The sequence below is a fragment of the Phoca vitulina genome, unplaced genomic scaffold (assembly GCF_004348235.1).
Source record: "Phoca vitulina isolate PV1807 unplaced genomic scaffold, GSC_HSeal_1.0 scaffold10, whole genome shotgun sequence".
Lineage (NCBI taxonomy): Eukaryota > Metazoa > Chordata > Mammalia > Carnivora > Phocidae > Phoca > Phoca vitulina.
Window position 1 is genome coordinate 44445588 of NW_022589713.1, and position 14075 is coordinate 44459662.

Sequence of the window (14075 nt, forward strand, 5' to 3'; positions counted from 1 at the left end):
AGAATAATGAGTCCAAAAGGGCAAAAACACAAGATCTCAGTCTCTGTGTTTCTGTCTGGCAATTAAGTGAATTTCTCACATGTTTTCTAACAGAAGAAATGGAAATACTAAAAGACATCCTTTCCCACTGGAAAGGTAATTATTTGAGGAGTTCTTCCATGAACCTGGAGAAGAATCTCTTGAAGAAAATTAATGCCAGGTGGCTACAGCTGTTTATATTCTGGGTTATAACCCAGGGTTCTCCCCTATTCAGGAAGGAGACACTGAAACTATTTCCAATAAAATATTGTGCTCACCTAAGCCTTTCAAACTGTGGTTATATTCAAAGATACACAAGCAATAGCATTATAAAGAGATTTGACCCCAGATCATATCCTATTGGATAGATAGCAAAGAGGTGAGTAGAGCTGCTCCAGACAAAATTCTTGACTTCCTTCTGACCAAAAAGTGCTAGATGCTATGCAAAATAAGTCTAACTTTTCCTGTTAAATGATATTTAATTCAGCTATGGGAAAACATTTAAATAAATTTAGTACAACTTGGCTGTGTGGATGTACTTTTTAACTGTATATTTCATTAAATCTAAATATGAATCAAGTAATTCTGATGAAAATTTAGCATCCAAATTGAGATTTACCATGACTGAAAAATACACACCAGATTTCAAAGAGTAGTATGGAAAAAAAAGATGGTAAAACAAGGCATTAATAATTTAATTAATTATTAATAAATGTAATAATTGCTTAATATTTATAATAATTAATAATTAATTAATAGATTGATTATATTGATTGGGACCTGCAACTAGATGAGAAAAATGAAGGTAGAATGGGTTTGGGTATTATGTCAAGGGAAATATGTCTATCAGAGAAAGACAATTATCATATGATCTCACTCATACGTGGAATTTAAGAAACAAAACAGAGGATCATAGGGAAAGAGAGGAAAAAAATAAAACAAGACGAAACCAGAGAGGGAGACAAACCATAAGAGACTCTCAATCATAGGAAACAAACTGAGGGTTGCTGGAGGGGATGGGGGTTGAGGGATGGGGTGGCTGGGTGATGGACACTGAGGAGGGTATATGTTGTAGTGAGCACTGGGTGTTACATAAGACTAATGAATTACTGAACTCTACCCCTGATACTAATAATACACTATATGCTAATTAATTGAATTTAAATTTAAAAATGAAAAAAAGAGAATGGGTTTGGGGAGAAGATCAGGGGTTCAGTTTTCGAAGACTTGATTTGGAGATGAGTATTGCACATCCAGGAGATGTCGAGTAGGTTATTCAAGGAGTTTGAGAGAGAGGTCCAGTCTGGAGATAAAGGTTTGAGGATCACTGGCATAGATGGTATGCAAAACCATGAAAAAAGACCATGGTGAGGTCTGTAGGGAGGGAATATAAATAAAAAGGCAAAAGGGATCAAAGACTCAGCCATGGGGCACTCCAACATTCAGAGGTCAAGCAAAAGACAAAGAAGCAGCTGGAGAGAGGAGAAAGAACTACCAAGGATTTGGAAGGAATTTACAAGTGTATCCTCCAGACCCAGGGAAAAAAAAGTGTATCAAGGAAGAGGGGCTGACTGGCTGAGTCAAATGGTGCCACCCCCGATGGCTCCAGCTTTCTCAGTGAGAGTGGCAGCAGGAACAATGTAAGAATGAGGATAGAAGGTGCACACGTCTGAGGCAACGGGGGAATGTGAAACAATCAATGAAGAGAATGGGAGAGGGCCAGGCCCAGGGAAGTATCAGGTAGCACTAAGGATCCACCCGATGTTCATGGCCATGCAAGACCAGTCAACTGCTTGTGAGTGTTCCTTCGGCCACATTCCTCAGCACAGATTCAGGCAGGAGGACGGAGAGACGGGGACTGAACCACTCTGTGCTTCTGCTGAGTGAGAAGGATGTGGTCTGGGATGGGTATGTGAACTGAGGGTGTACTCCAAGGATTGATTATAGGGCACACCATGAAATACAGGCTGGAAAAGGCAGAAGGAGAGGACCTCAAGGGTCCGGGGTCATGGATTGAAAGTCAGGAGATTGAGGGACTGTTGGAATTGGAGGAAGAGAGGGAAAGAGCTGGAAGATGGAAGTTGGTTCTCTGAACACATGATGCATGAAATAGATTATGAAGGGCTGGTCATTACTGGGAACGAGTGTCCATCTATGACTGTGGAAGTCAGTGGCAGGGTGGAGTGGAAGACAGAAATTGGAGCAAAGCAGGTCAAGGAACTGAGAGGCCTGGATGTTAGAAGGATCCTCTCCCTGTCTGTTGAAGTGCTGCAGGGAGTGGCGGAGAATCTGGAGCTGAGGTCATCAGGAACTGGGGGAGTGGCCCTGGAGGCCGGGAGACTGACAAACAGGAGTGAAGAGCATGATGGGATGAGTCCTGTCCATTCAAGGCAAAGCAGGGGTGGGACCCAAATGACAAGGGGCAAGAGGGAGGGGTGTTTCAAATTTCGTCTTGATCGGGTCAGTGGAGAGCAGAAGGCCAGGGTAGATGTGATCTTTAACCCAGTGTGAGGGGCTCCTTTCAGGAAGAAAAAACAGATTACTACAAAAGAACAACAATCAGATTGTTAGCTGAATTCTTAGAATGCAACAATAGAATATGGAAAACAGTGCAATAATATTGTCAACAAATTGCATACTATGTGAAAAAAGTAATAATAAAAAAGAGTTAAAGTCTGACTAAAACACCAGACAACACTAACATATATTGGGGAAGTGGGGTGATCAGATTTAAGTATAAAGTCCTTGAATTGCTCAGGAAGACAGAAATTACTCCGATTTAGTTTGGGTTTTGTTAAGGTAAACATGTACGCTAAACTTACCATATTGTAAATATGGTAAGTTTATAGAAAATAGAAACTGAGTGTAAAGTTTTGAATAAATGAGGGAAGAAAATATAATGTGGAGTAGGACAGAGGATCTAAATTATACAAAAAGCAACTGATAACCAAGTACATAAAAGGTGGGAAAACTAAAATGGTAAAATAGATCCAAATATATTAACAGTAGCACTATAAATGAACATAACTTTCACATTAAAAAATATAGGTTAAAAAAAGCAAGTTTATGCTCTTTAAAAGAGTTTCACAAGTGAAATAAAAATACACAGAACTGGGGCGCCTGGGTGGCTCAGTTGGTTAAGCGACTGCCTTCGGCTCAGGTCATGATCCTGGAGTCCTGGGATCGAGTCCCACATCAGGCTCCCTGCTCAGCAAGGAGTCTGCTTCTCCCTCTGACCCTCCTCTCTCTCATGCTCTCTGTCTCTCATTCTCTCTCTCTCAAATAAATAAAATCTTAAAAAAAAAAAAAAAATTAAAAAAAAAAATACACAGAACTGTTGACAGTGGGGCGCCTGGGTGGCTCAGTCGGTTAAGCATCTGCCTTTGGCTCAGTTCATGATCCCAGGGTCCTGAGATCAAGCCCCACATCGGGCTCCCTGTTCAGCGGGGAGCCTGCTTCTCCCTCTCCCTCTGCCTGCCGCTCCCCCTGCTTGTACTCTCACGCTCTCTCTGTAAAATAAATAAAATCTTTAAAAAAAAAAGAAAAAGAAATGTTGACAGTGAAAGTATAAGAAAATGATAAGACAGGCAAATACAAAGCAAAAGAAAACTGGCATAGCTCTATTAAAACAGACTCGGGGCACCTGGGTAGCTCAGTTGGTTAAGCATCTGACTCTTGATTTTGGCTCAGGTCATGAGGTCAGGGTCTTTAGATCAGCCCCACCACAGGCTCCCCGCCCAGCAGGGAGATTCTCTCTCTCCCTCTCCTTCTGCCCCTACCCCCTTCAAATAAATAAATAAATCTTTTTTAAAATAAATAAAAAATAAATGAAACAGACTTAAAAACAAGGAGCATTATGGGACATTAACAGGGTTGTTTCATAATGATATATACTGAGTTGACCCAGAATGCACCTAATAACATAAACAAAGCAGGGTGCCTGGGTGGCTCAGTCAGTTAAGTGTCAGCCTTCGGTTCAGGTCATGATCCCAGAGTCCTGGGATGGAGTCCCATGGCGGGCTCCCTGCTCGGCTGGGAGTCTGCTTCTCTGCCCCTGCCCTGGCTCCTGAGCTCTGCCTGTCTTTCTCTCTCTTTCTCTCTTGCTCGCTCTCTCTCTCTGTCAAATAAATAAGTTTTAAAAATCTTTAAAAAAATATACAAAGCAAAAATTGAAAGAAGCCCAAGATGAAACTGACAAATTCACTTCTATAAATTCCTCCCTCAGTAACTGATTAAGCTGCAAAAAAATGAGTAAAGATGGAAAATCTGAAAAACACAATTAACTAGCTTAAGCTAATGAACACATATTGATCACTGCAACCAATTACTTTTTCAAGAAAACATGGAAATTTATAAAAACTGACTATGTACCAGGCCATAAAACAAATCCCAACAAATTTCAAAGAATTGGAATCATGTAGACCACATTCTTTAATCACTATGTATTAAAATAGAAAAAACAATGGCTAAAAAGTTCTGAAATTTTTAAAAATAAAACAAAAGCATATAAAGAACTCATAAGTCAAAGAAGAAATCATAACAAAAATGTTAAAAATTTACATGTGAACAATAAAAACACTTCAAATCAAAACTGTGGAGGACAAATATTGCTAAAGCAATACTTGAGGCAAATTTATTAGGCTAAATGCATATCTAAGTAAGAAGAAAGGCTAGAGTTAATGAGTTAACCTTGGAAATTTAAGAGATTAGAAAAAGAATGAAGTCAAGAAAGTAGAAGGAAGGAAATAATAAGGATGAGAACAGAGCTTAATAAAATAAAAAATAATGTCAAAATAGAGAAAAGAAAGCCAAAATTTGGCTCTCTGGAAAGTCTGAAGAGAATCTGTACGCCTGGTGACTGATGAGGAGAAAAAGAGGGATGGGGCCCATCTGGGGTGGTAGGAAGTGGTGGCCGCTGCTACAGGCTTTCTTATCCCCACTGTGACCCAGAAGGAACTTGTGCCCAACTAAGGGCTCTCGCCCTCCTGAGAAGTGGTCTTGACTAAACACCCACAGCACATCTCTGTGCCTCCAATGCACCCCCACTTGATCTCACTTCTTCAGGCAGCCCTCCCTTTTGGGGGAAGCAATTTTAACCATCTCTCCCATTTGCCAAAAATGGCCTTTTTGTTTCTCATTTTCTTCATTGTGTTTGGATCATTTAAAGAAAAGAGAAGAGGGAAAATAACAGCATTGTATTGCCATCTACCACCAGCAGCAGTCGGAAGGGAAGGAAACTGAGGCAGATAGTGGGGGTAGCATTGAGGCAGTGGGAAGGGAAGGATGAGGTACCTGGAAGCTGTGGGAGGAAGGAGGCAGAACTGGGAGCACAAAGGGACCCTGAGGGGATCTCCGCAGCATTCAGGCACCAGACTGCAAGATCTGCAGTCCTGGGAGAGGCACCTGACATTTACTGGACCGCGAAGCTGAAAAACCAACTGGCAGATTTCTAGAAGACTAAACAAGGATTCAATTAAAATAGCATTTAAAAAATTTTTTTCTTCTAATTAACCATAAAGACACTAATCTTGAATACTCTGGTTACATGTCATTCTAGTAAATCCAAGTCCCTAATGATCAATAAATTGTTTTGCAAAAAAAGCAAAACAGCCAAGCCACATTTATGTAACACAAACACAAAACAGCACCTGTCACATCTTCTGAGTCTGGAGCTATACAGATAAAGTGAAATGATGCTTGAGACAATGGTCTTCAAGAGGAGGTTAGGAAGAGGTTTGGGGCTAGAAGCACTGCTTCTCCAGACTGGGGAATCTTCAGAGAAAACAGTATAAAGAGATGGGTTATTTTCCTTTTCTGCAGTATAGATATCACTTCCTGCAGTGTAGATATTTATGCTTCCAAGCCTAGAAAATAACCCTGCACACTTGGACATAGTTATATTTTATACCAAAAAGAAAGAACCATATAGAATGACATGGTCATCTGAGTCACGAGTCAGTGTCAAAAGATTTGGGGACCTTGGCAAATAGCCACATTAGATCCGAGGAGCCACGAGCACCTCTGTCCTCCAGGCACCCGCCCTTCCTTGCATGTCTTGCATTCTTTTCTCAAGTGTCTGCTCAATGAGATTAAATTGTCAGCCCACAGAATGGATTTGTACATCCCAGCTGCAGATCGTGTGTCTGTCGTATCTGTGGTATTATACTGTAAATCACAGCCACAAAAGAACTTTCTATAGAGCGTTTTTCTTTCCCCAGCTGATGATATATAAATATAGGCAAAAAATTTAACTCATAATTACTTACAGAAGGTAATGGGGGAGTATAACACATGGTTGAATACTGAACCAAAAACAGTTTTCAGACAGCATTTAGGCCATTTTATAAAGCCCTTTTTATGCTCCTGACACAAATGCAGACTTGATTCTCAGAGTACATTTGAAGCGGGACAGATTTCTCTCAGTAAAATTTCCAGGCTGTCCCCAACCAAGTTCAGCACAAAACAGCACCTGTCACATCGTTCAGCATTTTCCCCACTAACCTTCTGTCGATTTCATGCTGTTCTGCTTACTATCACCAGCAACTGATCGCATAAACTCTTTGGCATTAAGGTATTAATGGCACAACATTATTCTAGAGTTATTCCCCCAGCCTTCTAAATTTTACAAGATGAGGTGATGAAAAGGAACAACTGTCCAATGGTGGACCCCACACCCTGGGATGGGGAGGAATAGTGCTGGGCAGAGGTGCTTCTCCTGTTCTCTTCACTAGGGGCCCATCTCCTTTTGCATGCTACTCTGAAAAAGCACTACTAAACAGATTACCTTTTACTTAAACTCTTACCAATTCTCCTAGGCTAAGGAAATATATATGATGTTTATGATTTATACTTACATTTAATCATTTCTAATGATGTAAGTTTTGAAATGAAAAGGTCAAGAACCTCTGAGTTTTCTGAATGAACTTCAGGATATTTATGTACACACAAACATACACACATATATACTTTTTCCTTTAACACCTTTGTTCCTCCTTCTCTAATATTGTTTTCTTGCTGTGACAAATGCTATCTGTCCACACGGCCACAGAAATTTAAATGACCATGACCACTTTGGGGAGCAATTTGGCACCAGGTGGTCAAGCTGTAAGTGTGCATAAAATATGATCATGCAATCCCACTTCTGGGCATATATTCTCAAGATTTTCTTTTGCATGTGCATAAATACATTTCAAAGATGTTAACTGCATACATACATGTAATAGCAAAAAAAAAAATACAGAAATAATCTAAAATCCATCATGGAGAAACACATTTTTTAAATATGGTATTTTCATATGATGGAATGATATTTAACATTAAAATATGAACATGATTTGTATAAAACAATCTGTTCTGTCAAAAACACCAAGTGATAATACAAGTTTTTTTTACAGAAAGTAAAAGAGGGGCACCTGGGTGGCTCAGTCCATTAAGCGTCTGCCTTCAGCTCAGGTCATGATCCCAGGGTCCTGGGATAGAGCCCTGCGTTGGGCTCCCTGCTCAGCAAGGAGTCGGCTTCCCCTCTCCCTCTGCCCCACCCCTGCTCATGCTCTCTCTCTCTCTCTCAAATAAATAAAATCTTTAAAAAGAAAAAAAAAAGAAAGTAAAAGAAAAACAACCCTCATGGAAAACTCTATAGTGAAGTCGGCTATGAAGAACTAATAAACATGAAGATATGTTCTGCCTTGCTAGAAAAAAGCAAAATAAAAAACAAGAGTCATTGTCTGTGAAACTGGAAATGATGATGAATAATCGTATTTATTGCTGGCAAGGCATGGGGATCTGGCACACTCATACATGACTAATAGCAAAATAAATTTATAAAGTTTCCTAGAGGGTTATTTGGCAATATGTATCAAAAATTTAAGGAAAAGTAAACAACTTTCTTTTTTTTTTAAGATTTTATTTATTTATTTGACAGAGAGAGACAGCAAGAGAGGGAACACAAGCAGGGGGAGTGGGAGAGGGAGAAGCAGGCTTCCCGCTGAGCAAGGAGTCCGATGCAGGGCTCCCCGGATCCCAGGACCCTGGGATCATGACCTGAGCCGAAGGCAGATGCTTAACGACTGAGCCACCCAGGCGCCCCAGTAAACAACTTTCAACAAAGTAATTCATCCTAAGGAAACAAAAATGTATAGAAGGATGAAGTTACAATAAAGACTGTAAAGTGCTTAATGTTTTAAAGAATGATTTTGTTGAATAAATTATGGTACCTAAATGAAATGAGTTATGAGGAGGATAAAAATAATGTCACAGAAGAGTAATCACTGACTTTAAAATTACTTGTATGTTGTTGAGTTTAAAAAAATGACCTTATAGGTGTTTTAAAAATCATATTCAAATGGTCCTTATTATTCAAGGTATCTGGTACCAGGGAAGTGTCACGTAAAATGAATCCACTTAAATTGGAGATCAAGATTTCACAGTAAATAATGGAAAATTACAAGTTTTGATTAGCACTATATTTGAAAAAAAAAGAAACAAGAAAATATGTTTTATTTGATACTTTACCAAATTTTGTTAACAGTATTTTTCATGAAAAGGGATATTTAGGAAAGATCCTAAAATTCATGTCAAAGCCTAAGGGGTCAAGGATAACCAAGACAATTTTGAAGAAAAAGGCTAAGAAGAAAAGAATTATTATAAAGCCTTAATCATTCAATGAAACTGTATTAGCTCAGGAATCACAAAGAGATGAATAGAACAGAGCAGAGTTCAGAAACAGATCCAAAAATATAACAGAAACTGGTATATGACAGAGATGGCAACAAAATAAGTAAGAAAATAGGTAACTATTCATTAAATGATAATGGGAGAAGTGGTTTTCAGTATGGAAAACAATTAGATCCCTGTCTCACACAACATAGCAATATAAATTTCAGATGAGTTTAAAGATTTGAAAGTTGTATCTAGTAAAAAATGGCAATGTACAGAAAAGAAACTTTGAAAACCAAAATATATTTTTTAACAATCTCTAAGGGTGGGGTGCCTAGCTGGCTCAGTTGGTAGAACATGTGACTCTTGATCTCACAGTTGTGAGTTCAAGCCCCACACTGGTAGAGATTGCTTAAAAATAAAATCTTTAAAAAACAAACAAACAAAAAACCTCTACAGGAAATGCAAAGTAAAAGAACAGTGAAACACATTCCATGCTTATTAGATGAACCAAAATTAAAACATCTGATGGCACAAAGATATGGGGATACAAGGAACTCCAATACAGTACTAGTGGGAGTATAAAGTGTCCCCACCACTACAGAGGGCAATTTGCAAAACCCAGTAACAGATAGATGTTGATGTAAGCATATCCTCCTACCCAGTTATTCAACTTCTGGGGATATAAATCCTAGACACACACACATTTGTACAAGACCTTATCAAGGATATTCCCTGCAATATTTTTCATAATAGCAAAAGGTAAAAACATCTTTTTGTCCAATGAGCAATATTTAAACTCTGGTATACCAAACAAGGAAATACTATGTTAAAATGTATCAACTAAACTTATAATTATCAACAAATGTTATGAACATATGTTTAAAAAACAATGTTGGGTGGAAAAAAAAACAAATTACAAAAACAAATAACAGACCTCCATTTACATAAAATTTTAAACATAAAATAAGACTCCATATTCTGGTGGGCCCACACTCAGTCCCAACGTTGCAGGTTTCATGGGCTCAACCCCAAACTCTCATCCTTCACTGTCTGGATTTCCCTTTCGCTCAGCAGGGAAGTTTCTACTTAATTGCAATCCCATATTTAGCCTTAAGTAGCTACTACATGTAAGGCACTCTACCAGGTGCCAGGGAAGACAGAAGAATTGTGCAAGGCTCCTCTCACCCCACAGAAGGGCACATAACTCAGCTGGGGAAGTCATCTGCGAGACTTGGCGCTCAGTCCTTGTTCTGGCTCCCATAATGTGCAAACTCAGAAAGAGTGCTTCTAGGCCCAGTTCCTTCATCTAGAAAATGAGAAAGCCACCCTCCTCCTGTGATGAAGATTAACTGAATATATATATATGTAGGGTCTAGCACATGGCAAATATTCAGCTCTCTTAGCAACCACGGGCATGGCAGCCAGCGCATGAATACAATCTTCTAAGCAGCATTTCGGTCACACTGACAGTAAAAAGAAAAGGCACTGGATGGGTCGGCTTGGCCCTCTCCACAGCTGGATACAACAGGTCCCCCACCCTGTGGTCTCCCCTCGGGACTTGGCTCCCACCCTGTGGAACCCAGAGGGCATTTCATCGGGCAGCAGTTTGGCTACACCCATGCCTGTTTATTCTTCCGAGTTCACCATGGACAGTGCTCTGTGCAAATAGCCACCTGCCTCAGGAAAGAGAACTCCTTCTCTGACACCTTTGGGGGAATTCTGGGGTGAAAGGAGACCAAGATAATCACAACACACCTGAGCTAGCTTCTCAGCCAACTCTCTTTACACAGTTCCATACTACCAAAGAGAGGGCCACAGTGTCTCAGCTCCCCCTTCTCCAACACACATGCCTCCAACCCACAAGCCACCTCCTGAAAAGCTGGGACAGGGTTCGATCCATGGACTTAGTGTAGCAGGCACCAGAGGGGAGGCCTGTCTGCCCAACACTGGAAAAACCACAGTGCTTGGAAATCAGTTCTGGAGATGCTGAACTGTTGGATTTTATTCCTGGGACTCCTTCCTGGGGGCTTGGGAAAGAATGTTGGGTATTGCAGTTCTCCAGCCGACGTGGCGCCACCATGTGGCAACAGCACACACAGTTTATAAATCACTCAGCCTTGACATTCTGTGATCCTCTACCAATTTTTAATTTCGAGAAATTCAAAACATTCCCATTTTTATGTTTCAAATGAGAATTCATTAACATTTTTATGTATATTTTATCATGACACCATTTCAGACTTGCATTTTGCAAATACACTCTATGAATAAACTTCAGTTTATCAATATCAGCCTGTTACATCTGGGGTCTGGCTTGTTTCACTGCCCAAGAACCAATTCGGGGAGGGGAGGAGACAACCAGTTTAGACTCCACCCAGATCCTAAGACCAAATTCTCCCTTCTAGATTTCTGGACTGGCTTACCTATAACTACCTTTGGTTTGCATACATTAAAAGAGGAGGTAGAAAAATCATCAAACAGTTTCATTTTAGCTTTGAAACTAAACTGGTGAAATAAATAATAATAAGAATAAAAATAAAACTTGCCTGATAAAACAAAGCAGGATGATGATTACCCTTGGGGGATAGTACCTATAGAGGACAGGGGGAGACTGGGAATATCCTAGGTCTTAATCTGGGCACTGGTTACACAGGGGTGGTCAATTTGTGAAAATCCAGAGTGTACACTTCAGATCTGTGCCATTTTCTGTGATTATGTCCTGGCTTAATATAATATTAAAACAAAGTCACCAAGTTCTAACCAGTTGTCCCTCTTTAACTTGCCTTTGGGACAAAAGGCTGTGCAGACACAATATGAACTAAGAACAGGGGATGCCCATTTCTCTCTGAGGTATTTCAGTCTTCACCAATTGATTTCTCCAAAGGCCAAGACCACAGATGAGCTCTCCTTCTGCCCCTCTGGGAGGAGAGGAAGGAGACAGGATACAATCTAGACCACTGTTAGTTTACATTGCTGGGCCCAGCTAACACTTCACTCTTCCAAAAATGAGCAGACTCTGGAGCAGACAACTGCCCCTCCCCTTCCCCTTCCACAAGAAACCAAGGCCACAAAGAGATACACCTGTCTCCACAGAGACACACTTCAGCTCCACAGAGACAAACCCCCCCCCCCCCCCGCCCACACACACACACACAGTGCCTCACCACCACCAGAGACTGCCCTAACCCTACAGGGACAGCTAGCTTCCAGCCCAAACACCACAGATGGGGCAGGGGGTCATTGTGAGAGATGTGGCTACCCATGGACAGTAAGGAACTTCAACTGGAAGATGAAATGTAGTATTTTCAAAGTCTTACCAAACTAAATTTCCCTGTAAAGATTTTTAGATCTAATAAAGTCCCAGAGACTGCTGTAAAAAAATTCTTGAAATCACCTCCACTTCTACCCACAGCTCAGATCATCTGGAACCATTTCCTTCTACTTTCACCTCTACCATGTCCCCTGAACCCTAACTACCTTGGGAAGACTAAAAAGCAGGGATTATTCTGCTTTATAGATTAAAAAAAAATTAAGGCTCAGGGGTACCTGGCTGGCTCAGTCCAATAGAGCATTCCACTCTTGATCTTGGGGTCCTGAGTTCAAGCCCCAAGCTGGGCATAGAGATTAATCAAAAAAAAAAAAAAAAAAAGTTGAGGTTCAAAGATGTTTGTCAGACATCAAAAAATTATCCAAGTAACCATCTGATCACTGAGTTAGGGCGAGGTAGCCTGAGTTGGAGGAACAGAGTAAGAATGTCAAAAGAGGAGGGGTGACTGTCCCCAGTACAAAGCTCTGAGAACCACCCACAGCCCCACCGGAGCTGCCTCAAAGGAGCTGGAGTCAACTCTTCACATCCTGCAACAGTTACACATTCTGCGACTTGGACTCCACCCTCCCCAGGGAAAGTGCAACAAACCCAGATCTGGGGGCAGGGAGTAGGGCGGGCAGGAATGAAGCCAGACTTAAGGCATTTTCTTAGAGCACATGAGAGCCAATGTTGGCTAAGCCAACAGCAGAGCGTACACGCTTCTCCTCTCTTACGAAGTCCCTGGGCCCAAACTGGTGTGTACAGTTAGTCTCTCCCATACTTACCCTCGGAGACAGGGCTTATTTGGGAGAAGGAAAGGGAGCAGGATGGATCTAAGAGCAGGCCCCTAGCAAATTCCCCTACCCTGCCGAGACCTTAGCAAATTAAATGACTGGGAATGGAGGAGATGCTGCAAATACCGCAGATCCAGAAGTCCCTGCCGCGGAAGCGCTCGGCTCCGCGCTCACCCCAAAGGTCCCCGCGGATACCCCCCAAACCTTTGTAGGGTCCCTTGCGATCGGCTCTCGACCTCTCCAAATCCGGCGGAGTTGGGGGGGAAGGAATTATGAAAAGGAGACCGGGATGAAGCTGAAGTGACCATCCATCCGCAACAGCGCGCCCCTACCCAAGCAGTCCGCGGACCTGGCCAGACGCGACCCACTAGGGTTCTTACTCCGCGCACCGGCCATGACCTTGAGCGAGTCCCTGATTAGCCCCATTTTACAGAAATTAAGAGTCCGAAAGAGTCAAGTCCGGCGCCCTGAAGTGCTCCGGGCTGCTTACCCGATGGTTCCAGGCGCCCCGCCGGTGCGCCCGCAGCGTAGTAGGTGCGCGGTGAACCTCAGCCCAGGAGCTACGTGGCCAGTGGGGAACGCCAAACGCGAGGGAAACGCAGAGGCGAGCTCCGGCCCCGCCGAGGGAGAAAGGGGCGGTTCCGACTCCGCGACGATCCTGGAGCAAGTTCAACGGCTCCCACCCCCGCCCCCAAGCCCCTCCGCAGAGGCAGACTGGTCGTGCCCTGGGGCCCTGGCTCAGGACTCGCACCGGTGTGTGTGGGGGGGAGGGGGACGTGAGAGACACCTCCACACACCCACCCCCGAAGTTGCGGCAACGCAAGCGGGAGAGTGGCGCAAAGCCGCCAGAGGGGAGGGGACGGTACTCACAGGGGGTGGCCGGGCTGGAGCAGGTCCGTGGCCGGGGTCATCGATGGCGGCCACCGCGCCTCAGGACGCCTGGGGCACCTGCCGCAGCAGCGCGGCGCGTGGATGAGCGAGCTGCGAGCAGCGAGGCAGGGGCGCGGGTCGGTCGGCGCACCGGATCTGAGGTGCCGCGCCGCGGGGGCTCGGCCGTCAGAACCGCAGCCGCAGCGGGAGCCCGGGAGCAGGCAGGAGGCGGGAGCGCGGCGGTGGCAGCGGCTGCGAGGGAGGCGCCCGCGCCGCAGGCAGCTGGGGCCAGCCTGACCGCAGCCGCCGCCGACACCTGCTGGCCCGGCCGACGGCCAATCAGAGGTGCCCGGGGCGGGGGCGCGTGTGGAGGCGGGGCGGGGGCGCCCGGCCCGGGAGGCGGTGCGCGCTCGCGCCTGCGCCGGGGC

At 43.3% G+C, this 14075-nt stretch overlaps 1 protein-coding gene across 2 annotated transcripts in view; it reads right to left on the reverse strand.

Annotated features, from left to right (window-relative positions):
* The window catches only part of MYRIP (myosin VIIA and Rab interacting protein), a 399641-nt gene extending 385700 nt beyond the window's left edge, over nt 1-13941 (reverse strand). Inside the window, exon 1 of one of the 2 annotated variants that reach the window (XM_032408946.1) lies at nt 13648-13941. The gene's annotated coding sequence lies outside the window, so the exon portion shown is untranslated. Of the gene's footprint in view, nt 1-13267; nt 13606-13647 lie in introns of those variants that run through there. The other variant, XM_032408947.1, reaches the window with a different exon arrangement.
* Nucleotides 13942-14075: the final 134 nt, after the last annotated feature.